Here is a 13123-nt window from a genome sequence, read left to right as displayed (position 1 = left end):
TGTGATATTAACAGAAGATTTTCAAGTTATATGCCAGGACTATCGATTCACACAACTAGCGGTTATGGCTGTTAAGATATAAAAAGATAGTTTGCTCTTAGTAATTTGCCACTAACAACTAGAGAGATATTTAATATAAGGTCCGGGTTGCCACTATATCTGTTATTTGTTTTAGAGTTAGCTATGCCATTAAAAAGAAACTAAATGGGGTATTAACGAATACCCTTCCCTAACATGTTTCGCCGATAGCGTTTCGGCTTTTTCAAAGGTGACGCGCACCGGCGTCTCAGGGTATTTAAATTCGTGGGCATCTGCCCATTGGCTCTCTGTGAACCAATCACAGAGCTCTGAACGTTAGAGGAGGCGTAGTTTGAATATAATCTCCATTATAATATAATATAATAATATATAATATTATATGGATATAATATATCCATTATATTCAAACTACGCCTCCTCTAACGTTCAGAGCTCTGTGATTGGTTCACAGAGAGCCAATGGGCAGATGCCCACGAATTTAAATACCCTGAGACGCCGGCGCGCGTCACCTTTGAAAAAGCCAAAACGCTATCGGCGAAACATGTTGGGGAAGGGTATTCGTTAATACCCCATTTAGTTTCTTTTTAATGGCATAGCTAACTCTAAAACAAATAACAGATATAGTGGCAACCCGGACCTTATATTAAATATCTCTCTAGTTGTTAGTGGCAAATTACTAAGAGCAAACTATCTTTTTATATCTTAACAGCCATAACCGCTAGTTGTGTGAATCGATAGTCCTGGCATATAACTTGAAAATCTTCTGTTAATATCACAAGGGCAAACTATTGTCTTATATATAATATCATAAGGGCAAACTACGGTCTTATATCTTAAAGTTATAACCGCTAGCCGTGTGAAGTGACAATCTGGGCATATACCTTAATAGACATTTGTTAACATCATAAGGGTATAACGGATAGGTGTTTATACTGGCTACTTAAGCCTTCATTTTGATAACACAATCACAAGTACTGTGAACATTACAGTTGCCCAATATTATAACGGCTAACTGTGTATAAAGGGTGCTTTAGATAAAATTACTGACTGAGACCTGAGACCACAGTAGCTAACTGATAACATCAGCTACTTTAGCTTTTACTTTTACAGTACAATTGCATATGTTTAGCTGGTGATCAATTGTGGACACATATATATGAGGTGATACCAGAGATATAATATTGCAAAGATACTAATAAAGTATATCTCGTAGCTATTCAAAAATCTCTCTATATAACATTAAATATATCCTCAGATTTAATATTTGAAAACGGTGCTTCTTACATAGTGAACACCGCATAGTACAAAGGAGAGTTATTGAAATAAAACGAATCTGATTATTGGCAAACCTATCTCATATAGACCGTCTTAATAATAACATCTCCAAGACTATATTAGATGAGAGAACAGCCACAATCTAAAGCACTTTATTAATACCTTTAACTTGTGGACAAATACAAGTACAATAACATTATTAAACCACCTATCAGGAGATCTAAGATATAACATTGGTGAAAGAAAGCCTGGCATCGATTGCCACTGAGTTTAAATCACTGGAGCCCATAACCAGTGAATTACTAATATTTTTATTAATGAAGCATAAAACTTCAAACTTGCAAAACAAAGTTATACTAAAGTACACCAAGCACCTACATAAGCCATATAACAATCCAAACCTTCTATAACTGATGTTGTAATTATAGTTCAATTATACAACATACATTTAAAAAAAATAAAAAAAATATATATATATATATATATATATATATATTAAGGCCATCAGAGCCATTGTTATGTTCCTTTGAATACAGAATTGGAACTGTGACCAAATAAATATTACTATTATATACATCAACTAATAGCATAACAAGAAGGGATAGAAATAACCATTTCAGTTAATTATACATAATTTGTTTATGACTGTGCTACGTTATATGAGAACAACTGTATGAGGGAATACTAAACCATACAGTGGTGTACTATATTAATAGATACAAGTACATTATTCAATTGAAAGATTTATATTACTTCATACAAGCATACCTAAACAATATTTTAGGTCCGTGGCAATTTATTTACCCAATATTCTGAGCCACTTCCATTATTAGTAGAGTTGCTATGTGTTTTTAAAGTGCACACATCCACACACCACATTTTTTATCTAGTAGAGAATTAATAAAAGTTATGTTTTAATTTCTCCATCAACCCCTTGGCTTCCAGTGGTTGTTTAAGTCCTATTTCAACTTTAACCTTACTTCTAGGAACAGAAGTGCTATCCAAGTGCATTCTTTTAGTCTTCACCTTCTCTAGGTACAGACTATATTTGTAACTAGTATAGTTTTATGCACAAGCACTCGAGCTCATTAGGCATATATTTACATATTGATAAAAATACATAAAGTATACAAACTCATAGAGGTATATAGATATACTCACTGAGAATGATACCCTATATGTCAATAATCTACACATTTTCTGTAAATATCCAAACACTAAATTGAGCATTCCTTGTCTATCAGTGTAGTGCTTTTGCTAATTTTTGCTATCCCAAAGTATTGATCTAGGCCCATTTTGGTATATTTCATGCCACCATTTCACCGCCAAATGCGATCAAATAAAAAAAAATGTTCACTTTTTCACAAATTTTTTCACAAACTTTAGGTTTCTCACAGAAATTATTTACAAACAACTTGTGCAATTATGGCATAAATGGTTGTAAGTGCTTCTCTGGGATCCCCTTTGTTCAGAAATAGCAGACTTATATGGCTTTGGCATTGCTTTTTGGTAATTAGAAGGCTGCTAAATGCCACTGCGCACCACACGTGTTTTATGCCCAGCAGTGAAGGGGTTAATTAGGGAGCATGTAGGGAGCTTGTAGAGTTAATTTTAGCTTTAGTGAAGTGTAGTAGACAACCCAAAGTATTGATCTAGGCCCATTTTGGTATATTTAATGCCACCATTTCACCGCCAAATGCGATCAAATGTAAAAAAAACGTAATTTTTTTCGCAATTTTAGGTTTCTCACTGAAATTATTTACAAACAGCTTGTGCAATTATGGCACAAATGGTTGTAAATGCTTCTCTGGTATCCCCTTTGTTCAGAAATAGCAGACATATATGGCTTTGGCAATGCTTTTTGGTAATTAGAAGGCTGCTAAATGCCGCTGCACATCACACCTGTATTATGTCTAGCAGTAAAGGGGTTAATTAGGGATCTTGTAGGGAGCTTGCAGGGTTAATTTTAGCTTTAGTGTAGAGATCAGCCTCCCACCTTACACATCAGACCCCCTGATCCCTCCCAAACAGCTCTCTTCCCTCCCCCACCCCACAATTGTCCCCGCCATCTTAAGTACTGGCAGAAAGTCTGCCAGTACTAAAATAAAAGGTATCTTTTTTTGTTTTGGGAGCATATTTACATATGCTGCTGTGTAGGATCCCTCTTAGCCCCAAACCTCCCTGATCCCCCCCCAAACAGCTCTCTAACCCTCCCCCTCTACATTATTGGGAGCCATCTTGGGTACTGGCAGCTGTCTGCCAGTACCCAGTTTACAAAAAAATGTATATTTTTTATTTTTTCCCCACTTTTCTGTAGTGTAGCTTCCCCCCCAAGACTAAACCCCCACCCCCTCCCAGATCACTTCGATTCACATATTTATTCCCCCTCTCTCCCTCTAAACACAAACAGAAACCACACTGTTCCATAGTGTAACGGTTCCCACCCGCTCCCTCCCCGTGCACGCGCCCACCCGCCTCCCCTGTGCACGCGCGCGCGCGTCCGTGCGCGCCCCCAAGCAAGCCCGCCCACGATCCCGCCCACCGGTATCCCGCGTCTGCTCCCACCCACCAACGATCGTGGCATCGATGTCCGGTGCAGAGAGGGCCACAGAGTGGCTCTCTCTGCATCGGATGGGGTAAAATGTTATTGCAGTGATGCCTCGATATCGAGGCATCACTACAATAACCGGAAAGCGGCTGGAAGCGATCAGGATCGCTTCCAGCCGCTTTCAACCCCAACGTCGTACAGGGTACGTCGCTGGTCTTTAAAGACCAGTTTGTGCAAGACGTACCCTGTACGACACGTGTCGTTAAGGGGTTAATAATATATTTATATATCTTGATTTTTTTTTTTATTTATCTTTTTATTAGATTTTTAAGAAAAATAAAACAACAAAAATAATACCAGTTTCAGGCAAAAAAGAAACAAAATGACAAATATTGGCAATAGCACAGCAAGCCAATGTGTAAAAGTTACAAATACCTTGTATATTACCTTTAACAGAGACAAGAAGAAAAAAAAAAAAGAAAAAACAACAAAAAGACTTTCTCAGCCTGCAAAAAGTCATGCATAACTAAAGACTAATAGAATCCTACTGTTTCCTTTTGTCAACCAAAGACGGACATGAAGAAAAAAAAAACAAAAAAAAAACAAAACAAAAAAAAAAACACAAGTTTGTCTCTTCGCCTGACGCCTCCCCCTTCCTATCATTCCGAAGAGAAGCAGCTTTCTCATTAGCCCATTTCCCTTGCATTAGACACCCATAACGGAGGAAACATCCCATGTACCACTAAATCTGCAAAGGTCTGAGAACTTAAAAACGGAAACAGAATATTTTTCTGAACCAGCAAAGGATAAGAAATAATAATTGGCAGCCATCTGTGGATAAATTTACTGATATGTTTTTCAGTAGAGAGATGAGTATGAAAGGCTTCAAATACTATCTGGGACTGAATCTCTTTAAGTAAAAGAGAAAAGGCAGGGGCCTTATGTAAACGCCAGTTCTTAAATATAAGGAACCTAGCTATAAGGATAATAACTATAAAAGAATCTACAAAGATATTTTTTATTTGATTATCTATTCTAAGAAACAATACCAGATCAGGGGTGAAATGGCTGTCTAAGTTAAAGGACTGATTAACCCAGTACTGAATTTTCAACCAGAATTGATTAGGACATGACCATAACATATGTATTAGATTAGCATTAATATGAGAACACCGCGGACACAGAAAGGATTGAGAAGGGTAATAATGTGCCAATCTAGACGGGGGTAAATAATATTTATTAAGTAGTTTAAAGTGAGACTCTTTTATGGGGATGGGAAGAATACATTTGTATACTATTGCAAGACTTTGAACAACCATTTCCGGGTTTAAGATATAATATATTATATATGATAATACTTATAATAATTTAAAACTGGTAGTAAAATGTTCAAATGACCCAGCTTCAAAGGCCAATTTAGGGACATAATTACAAGGCTCCATAACTGTAAAAAAAAAACTAATAATAAAGTTAAATGCAGAAAACAAAGTTAAATAATAATATCCCCATTAAAAGACCTCTTGCAGAGAGGGAAACACCTCTATTAAAAAAATTGCACTATCACGCCAACGCACGCAGACCTGAAGGCCGGCATTCATCAACGTGTGTAAAAATATGTAAAAAATAAAGATATATCAAACAACAACATATACAGTATATAATTGTCCCAAGGCTATGTACATATATACCAATATATATAGTGATACCCTAAGTGGCTTATGATGTGCCAAGTAAATAAAACTATAGTACTTACCCAAAGGAAACCAATAGGAAGCCAAGACCAGTGCTGAAACATAACAGCAGAGGAAGTGGAATAGTAGTATATTCCAGCGAAGGCAAAGACAACGAAAAAATACAAGGAGTCAGTGATACCTAGGTGCCTCTCTTGTTTCTTCTGTTATCCTAGAAGGCAAAGACAAGACTGAGGTACCGGGAAGGTGGGAGGGGTTATATAGAGCTCTTGGTGCTTAGGAATCTTTGCCTCCTCCTAGTGGTAGAAAAGAGTAACTGCCAAGAGTAATTAATTGTGGACTCTCACCAAACGTATTCATCATTTCCTCCCTCACACGTCCACTATAACCTGCATTGATCTACAGCCCAATATAATAATACTTTCTCCTCCACAATAGACACTCTTGCTCCTACCTAGCTGTGCAAAACCCCACGTCAGTTACAGCCCTGGCACTCTCAGCAAACGCGCTACTTGCAAAAATGCTCCCATATTGCTAAGCGGATCTGGAGGAAATCTCGCTCTGAACCTGATGTCATCCACTAGAAGTTCATTCTTCATTAAAGGGACAGTCAACACTTCATTTAACATGATTGTATATTGAAAATAAAAAACCGAAGATGCGTCTGCACTATACCCCTCCTGCCTTGCCGCCTTGCTTCTTTCCTAATCAGCGTCCCTAACCTCTCTAATAACCGGTAAATATGGCAGCCGAACTCCCCCCACCATTATGTAGCTGCCTTCTTCTTCAACTGATAAGCAAATCAGAATCCAGTCCTCGGACAGAAATTGCACGCGCAATACACAGCTGCCCTTCACTAAGCCAAGCAAACCTACTTCTCTTATATCTGTTCTTCCCTCAAACCCTAAATGACTCTTTGTCTTCAGTGCTCAAGACCCGGCAGACTACATTTTAAAGAAGATGCAAATTATCCACAGCAACGACCCAACACAAGCTTGTAATCCAACATCTTCACCCCCGGTCACCCCCTCTGCCACTCTTTGCATCTTCTCCCAGACAGCTAGGCCCTGATGATGATGAAAGTGCTTGGAGGCAGTGTTATATTTAAAAGGAATTCGACGAGATGTTGAAAAAAACAGTTAAAATATTAAAACATTACTGTTTAAAGGCAGCACCGCAGAGGGGCGATTTACTCTACACCGCAGAGGGGCGCTTTACTCTACACCGCAGAGGGGCGCTTTACTCTACACCGCAGAGGGGCGCTTTACTCTACACCGCAGAGGGGCGCTTTACTCTACACCGCAGAGGGGCGCTGTGACGAGACCAATCTCGCCTCTGTGCATTGGAGGAGCCTGGTTGCCCGCCTGCTGCCTTTAGACTATGGCCCCATGTTGAAATGCTTACTTTTCCCCTGCAAAGACATGAAAGCCGGGTCATTCAGTAATTGCCCTATTTGAACAATGATACCCCAGATAGCTATGCCATATAGCCCATTTGTATAATGAAAGACTATGTGAAAGACTTTGGCTCCATGGCAATTGAACTGTATTTCTCCCTCTGTGATAATTGTATCAACCATTGTGTAAGGTAATTGCATCAACCATTGTGTAAGGTAATTGCATCAACCATTGTGTAAGGTAATTGCATCAACCATTGTGTAAGGTAATTGCATCAACCATTGTGTAAGGTAATTGTATCACAGGCAGAGGGGAGGATTTTGTGTGGGAGTGTCTGAGAGTATTGTATGTGTTTATTGGTTGTTTTACAAAACCCTGTGGGTGGTACTAATGTGTAAGAATGTGTATATAAGAACAATAAACCCACAGCTCTGGCTGTTCACTGTTTTACCCTCAAGACGGAGCTTGGTCTCATGTTTGGGGGAAAGTGCTACTTTGAATTATTCTTTTGCCTGTTCCAGGAGAGAAGGATTTCGTGTATTTTTCCCATTCGGTGTATTAACTGGGTTCGCGTGTTGCTATTCCTGTATTAAGGGCATCTTTCATCTGGAATTAACCCTCGATATCCGGGCTATACCGTAACAATTGGTGGCAAGCAACGGGATTGTCCTCATCGCCCAGAAGACCAACTACATATCCGTGGATTTATAAGTTGGGGGCAACGCATGTCCCAGTACAGTGACCCTTAAAGCAACAGAATGGAACCAGCAGTGTTATACGAGGAGGAGGACCTGGATCGCCGGGATGCATTAAGGAAAGGCATCTGGTACCAGGCCATGGATAATGTACAATACCAGCGGGGTGAGAGTCTCCCCAGTGAAGAGCAGCGGTTGCAGAAGCAAGTGGCCCTGCAGATGCCCTTCCTGGGAGAGCAGCCCCTGGAGGAATGGGTGAAGGAACTAGAGCACCGGGTATTGCAGGAGCTATGGCTGGAGGATGCCTACCAGGTGCTCTGGTGGTATATGGCACAGTATATACCCTGGACAGCTGAGCATGACAAACCAGAGGGAGAGGAGTTTGATGGTCCTGGCTTGTTATGGGAGTCCTTTGCAGAGCCTGACTTCGGGAGCCCTGCGCAGACCAGACTTCAGGACATTTTCCACGAGAGGGAGGCTAGGCATGACTGGGCTGACCCCCATGAGGTAGAGCAAGACCTGGCTCACTTAGCAGCCCTGGAGTGGGAACTGGAGCAGGACTACCGAGATCTCTTTTACTCCATTGAGAAGGCTCAGCAGGACAGCAAGGTGAAAGACCTAGATCCAGACCCATTCAGCTGGGAATATATTGTGGAGTTTTACTGGGAAGGAACCCAGGTGGCTGGTGGAGATGGGACCGAGGTCTCTCCACTGGTCGTGCAGGGAATCGGGAGCCCAGTCTCCATTCCCCAGAGGCAGGCTGAGTTACAGGGGGCAGAGACAGTCGGTTCTGCCCCCCATCAGCAGAGTGAGATGCAGGGGATTGGGTGCCCAGTCTCCATTCCCCAGCGGCTGGAAGATGCGTCTGCACTATACCCCTCCTGCCTTGCCGCCTTGCTTCTTTCCTAATCAGCGTCCCTAACCTCTCTAATAACCGGTAAATATGGCAGCCGAACTCCCCCCACCATTATGTAGCTGCCTTCTTCTTCAACTGATAAGCAAATCAGAATCCAGTCCTCGGACAGAAATTGCACGCACAATACACAGCTGCCCTTCACTAAGCCAAGCAAACCTACTTCTCTTATATCTGTTCTTCCCTCAAACCCTAAATGACTCTTTGTCTTCAGTGCTCAAGACCTGGCAGACTACGTTTTAAAGAAGATGCAAATTATCCACAGCAACGACCCAACACAAGCTTGTAATCCAACATCTTCACCCCCGGTCACCCCCTCTGCCACTCTTTGCATCTTCTCCCAGACAGCTAGGCCCTGATGATGATAAAAGTGCTGGGAGGCAGTGATATATTTAAAAGGAATTCGACGAGATGTTGAAAAAAACAGTTAAAATATTAAAACATTACTGTTTAAAGGCAGCACCGCAGAGGGGCGATTTACTCTACACCGCAGAGGGGCGCTTTACTCTACACCGCAGAGGGGCGCTTTACTCTACACCGCAGAGGGGCGCTGTGACGAGACCAATCTCGCCTCTGTGCATTGGAGGAGCCTGGTTGCCCGCCTGCTGCCTTTAGACTATGGCCCCATGTTGAAATGCTTACTTTTCCCCTGCAAAGACATGAAAGCCGGGTCATTCAGTACTTGCCCTATTTGAACAGTGATACCCCAGATAGCTATGCCATGTAGCCCATTTGTATAACAAAAGACTATGTGAAAGACTTTGGCTCCATGGCAATTGAACTGTATTTCTCCCGCTGTGATAATTGTATCAACCATTGTGTAAGGTAATTGCATCAACCATTGTGTAAGGTAATTGCATCAACCATTGTGTAAGGTAATTGCATCAACCATTGTGTAAGGTAATTGTATCACAGGCAGAGGGGAGGATTTTGTGTGGGAGTGTCTGAGAGTATTGTATGTGGTTATTGGTTGTTTTACAAAACCCTGTGGGTGGTACTAATGTGTAAAAATGTGTATATAAGAACAATAAACCCACAGCTCTGGCTGTTCACTGTTTTACCCTCAAGACGGAGCTTGGTCTCATGTTTGGGGGAAAGTGCTACTTTGAATTATTCTTTTGCCTGATCCAGGAGAGAAGGATTTCGTGTATTTTTCCCATTCGGTGTATTAACTGGGTTCGCGTGTTGCTATTCCCGTATTAAGGGCATCTTTCATCTGGAATTAACCCTCGATATCCGGGCTATACCGTAACAATTGGTGGCAAGCGACGGGATTGTCCTCATCGCCCAGAAGAGCAACTACATATCCGTGGATTTATAAGTTGGGAGCAACGCATGTCCCAGTACAGTGACCCTTAAAGCAACAGAATGGAACCAGCAGTGTTATACGAGGAGGAGGACCTGGATCGCCGGGATGCATTAAGGAAAGGCATCTGGTACCAGGCCATGGATAATGTACAATACCAGCGGGGTGAGAGTCTCCCCAGTGAAGAGCAGCGGTTGCAGAAGCAAGTGGCCCTGCAGATGCCCTTCCTGGGAGAGCAGCCCCTGGAGGAATGGGTGAAGGAACTAGAGCACCGGGTATTGCAGGAGCTATGGCTGGAGGATGCCTACCAGGTGCTCTGGTGGTATATGGCACAGTATATACCCTGGACAGCCGAGCATGACAAACCAGAGGGAGAGGAGTTTGATGGTCCTGGCTTGTTATGGGAGTCCTTTGCAGAGCCTGACTTCGGGAGCCCTGCGCAGACCATTTTCCACGAGAGGGAGGCTAGGCATGACTGGGCTGACCCCCATGAGGTAGAGCAAGACCTGGCTCACTTAGCAGCCCTGGAGTGGGAACTGGAGCAGGACTACCGAGATCTCTTCTACTCCATTGAGAAGGCTCAGCAGGACAGTAAGGTGAAAGACCTAGATCCAGACCCATTCAGCTGGGAAAATATTGTGGAGTTTTACTGGGAAGGAACCCAGGTGGCCGGTGGAGATGGGACCGAGGTCTCTCCACTGGTCCTGCAGGGAATCGGGAGCCCAGTCTCCATTCCCCAGAGGCAGGCTGAGTTACAGGGGGCAGAGACAGTCGGTTCTGCCCCCCATCAGCAGAGTGAGATGCAGGGGATTGGGAGCCCAGTCTCCATTCCCCAGCGGCTGGAAGTATGTATGGGAGAGGAGCTTGTTACCCCCTCTCCCCAGCGGCAGCTTAATGCACCAGGGGGAGACAGTAAGCCCCACAACCGTGTAGATGGGACCGTGGTCTCTGCACTTACAGCACAGGGGGTAGGGACAGTCGGTCCTGTCCCCCAGCAACAGGGCTGTTTAGCCAAAGGGGAGACAGTCGGTCTCCCCCCACAGCAGCATGGTGCTTTGTCCAAAGGGGAGACGATCGGTCTCCCCCTCCAGCAGCACAGCTATGTATCCAAAGGGGAGACAGTCGGTCTCCCCCTCCAGCAACCAGGCTCCCACCAGGCTACTTCCGTGGTAGTGCTGGCACCAGGGCAGAGTACAGCTGGTCTCTGCCCACCTCGCAACCCACCAATTCAGCATACCAGTCCCCCACAAAGCCGTGGTGAGGCACCTGGACAAGATTATCCTCTACCCAGGTGTAGTGACCATTTATTGTGGGTGGGCTGTACTGCTGATTGTGTTTTGTGGGTGGTTTACTGGACTAACCAGGGCACTAACCAGCAGGAGGTCATATACCCTGTTAGTCTGTTTGGAAAAGGGGAGAGATGTGACGAGACCAATCTCGCCACTGTGCATTGGAGGAGCCTGGTTGCCCGCCTGCTGCCTTTAGACTATGGCCCCATGTTGAAATGCTTACTTTTCCCCTGCAAAGTCATGAAAGCCAGGTCATTCAGTACTTGCCCTACTTGAACAGTGATACCCCAGATAGCTATGCCATGTAGCCCATTTGTATAATGAAAGACTATGTGAAAGAATTTGGCTCCATGGCAATTGAACTGTATTTCTCCGTCTGTGATAATTGCATCAACCATTGTGTAAGGTAATTGCATCAACCATTGTGTAAGGTAATTGCATCAACCATTGTGTAAGGTAATTGCATCAACCATTGTGTAAGGTAATTGCATCAACCATTGTGTAAGGTAATTGCATCAACCATTGTGTAAGGTAATTGTATCACAGGCAGAGGGGAGGATTTTGTGTGGGAGTGTCTGAGAGTATTGTATGTGTTTATTGGTTGTTTTACAAAACCCTGTGGGTGGTACTAATGTGTAAGAATGTGTATATAAGAACAATAAACCCACAGCTCTGGCTGTTCACTGTTTTACCCTCAAGACGGAGCTTGGTCTCGTGTTTGGGGGGAAGTGCTACTTTGAATTATTCTTTTGCCTGATCCAGGAAAGAAGGATTTTGTGTATTTTCCTCGTTCGGTGTATTAACTGGGTTTGTGTGCTGCTATTCCCGTATTAAGGGCATCTTTCATCTGGTATTAACCCTCAATATCCGGGCTATACCGTAACAGGCGCTTTACTCTACACCGCAGAGGGGTGATTTACTCTACACCGCAGAGGGCCGCTTTACTCTACACCGCAGAGGGGCGCTTTACTCTACACCGCAGAGGGGCGCTTTACTCTACACCGCAGAGGGCCGCTTTACTCTACACCGCAGAGGGGCGCATCGGCACCAACATTGGTGATGTAAAGTAAAGGATCCCTTTTAAATATATAGCACCAAGCCTAATAAATATACCTATGTACCCCTAAACCAACATAACCCACAATCACAAACTAGCCCTATACTACTTAACCTCTAAACCACCAATAGCCCACCGCAGTAAACTTCCTAACCTATTAACCGCTAAACCCTAATAGCCCACAGCAATAAACTTCCTATCCTATATACTCTAAACTGCCAATAGCCCTACCACAAAAAACTTCCTAACCTATTAAACCCCAAACCGCCATAACCCCCACCACAATATCCCCTTTACTACTTAACCCCTATACTGCCATAACCCTATCGCAAACTACCTCTACACTACTTAACCCCTAAACTGCTACAACCCCCCAACGCAAACACCACATAACCTATTAACCCCTAAACCACTAAAAACAATGCAAACACCCCATAACCTATTAACCCCTAAACCGTCACAAACCCCAATGCAAACTAGCCCTACACTACTTAAAGGGACAGTCTACATCTGAATTTTTATTGTTTAAAAAGATAGATAATCCCTTTATTACCCATTCCCCAGGTTTGCATAACCAACACAGTTATATTAATATATGTTTTACCCCTGTGATTACCATGTATCTAAGCCTCTGCAGACTGCCCCCTTATCTCAGTGCTTTTGACAGACATGCATTTTAGCCAATCAGTTCAGACTCCTAAATAACTCCACGGGAGTGAGCACAATGTTAGCTATATGACACACATGAACTAGTACAGTACTGTCTAACTGTGAAAAACTTTCAAAATGCTCTGAGCTAAGAGGCGGTTTTCAATGGTTTAGAAATCAGTTTTAGCCTAGCTAGGTTTAGCTTTTAAAAAATACCAGCAAGGGAACAAAGCAAATTTGATAATAAAAGTAAATTTGAAAGTTG

Source organism: Bombina bombina, chromosome 7, assembly GCF_027579735.1.
Source record: "Bombina bombina isolate aBomBom1 chromosome 7, aBomBom1.pri, whole genome shotgun sequence".
Taxonomy (NCBI): Eukaryota; Metazoa; Chordata; class Amphibia; order Anura; family Bombinatoridae; genus Bombina; species Bombina bombina.
Note: the sequence above shows the minus strand (reverse complement) of the source record.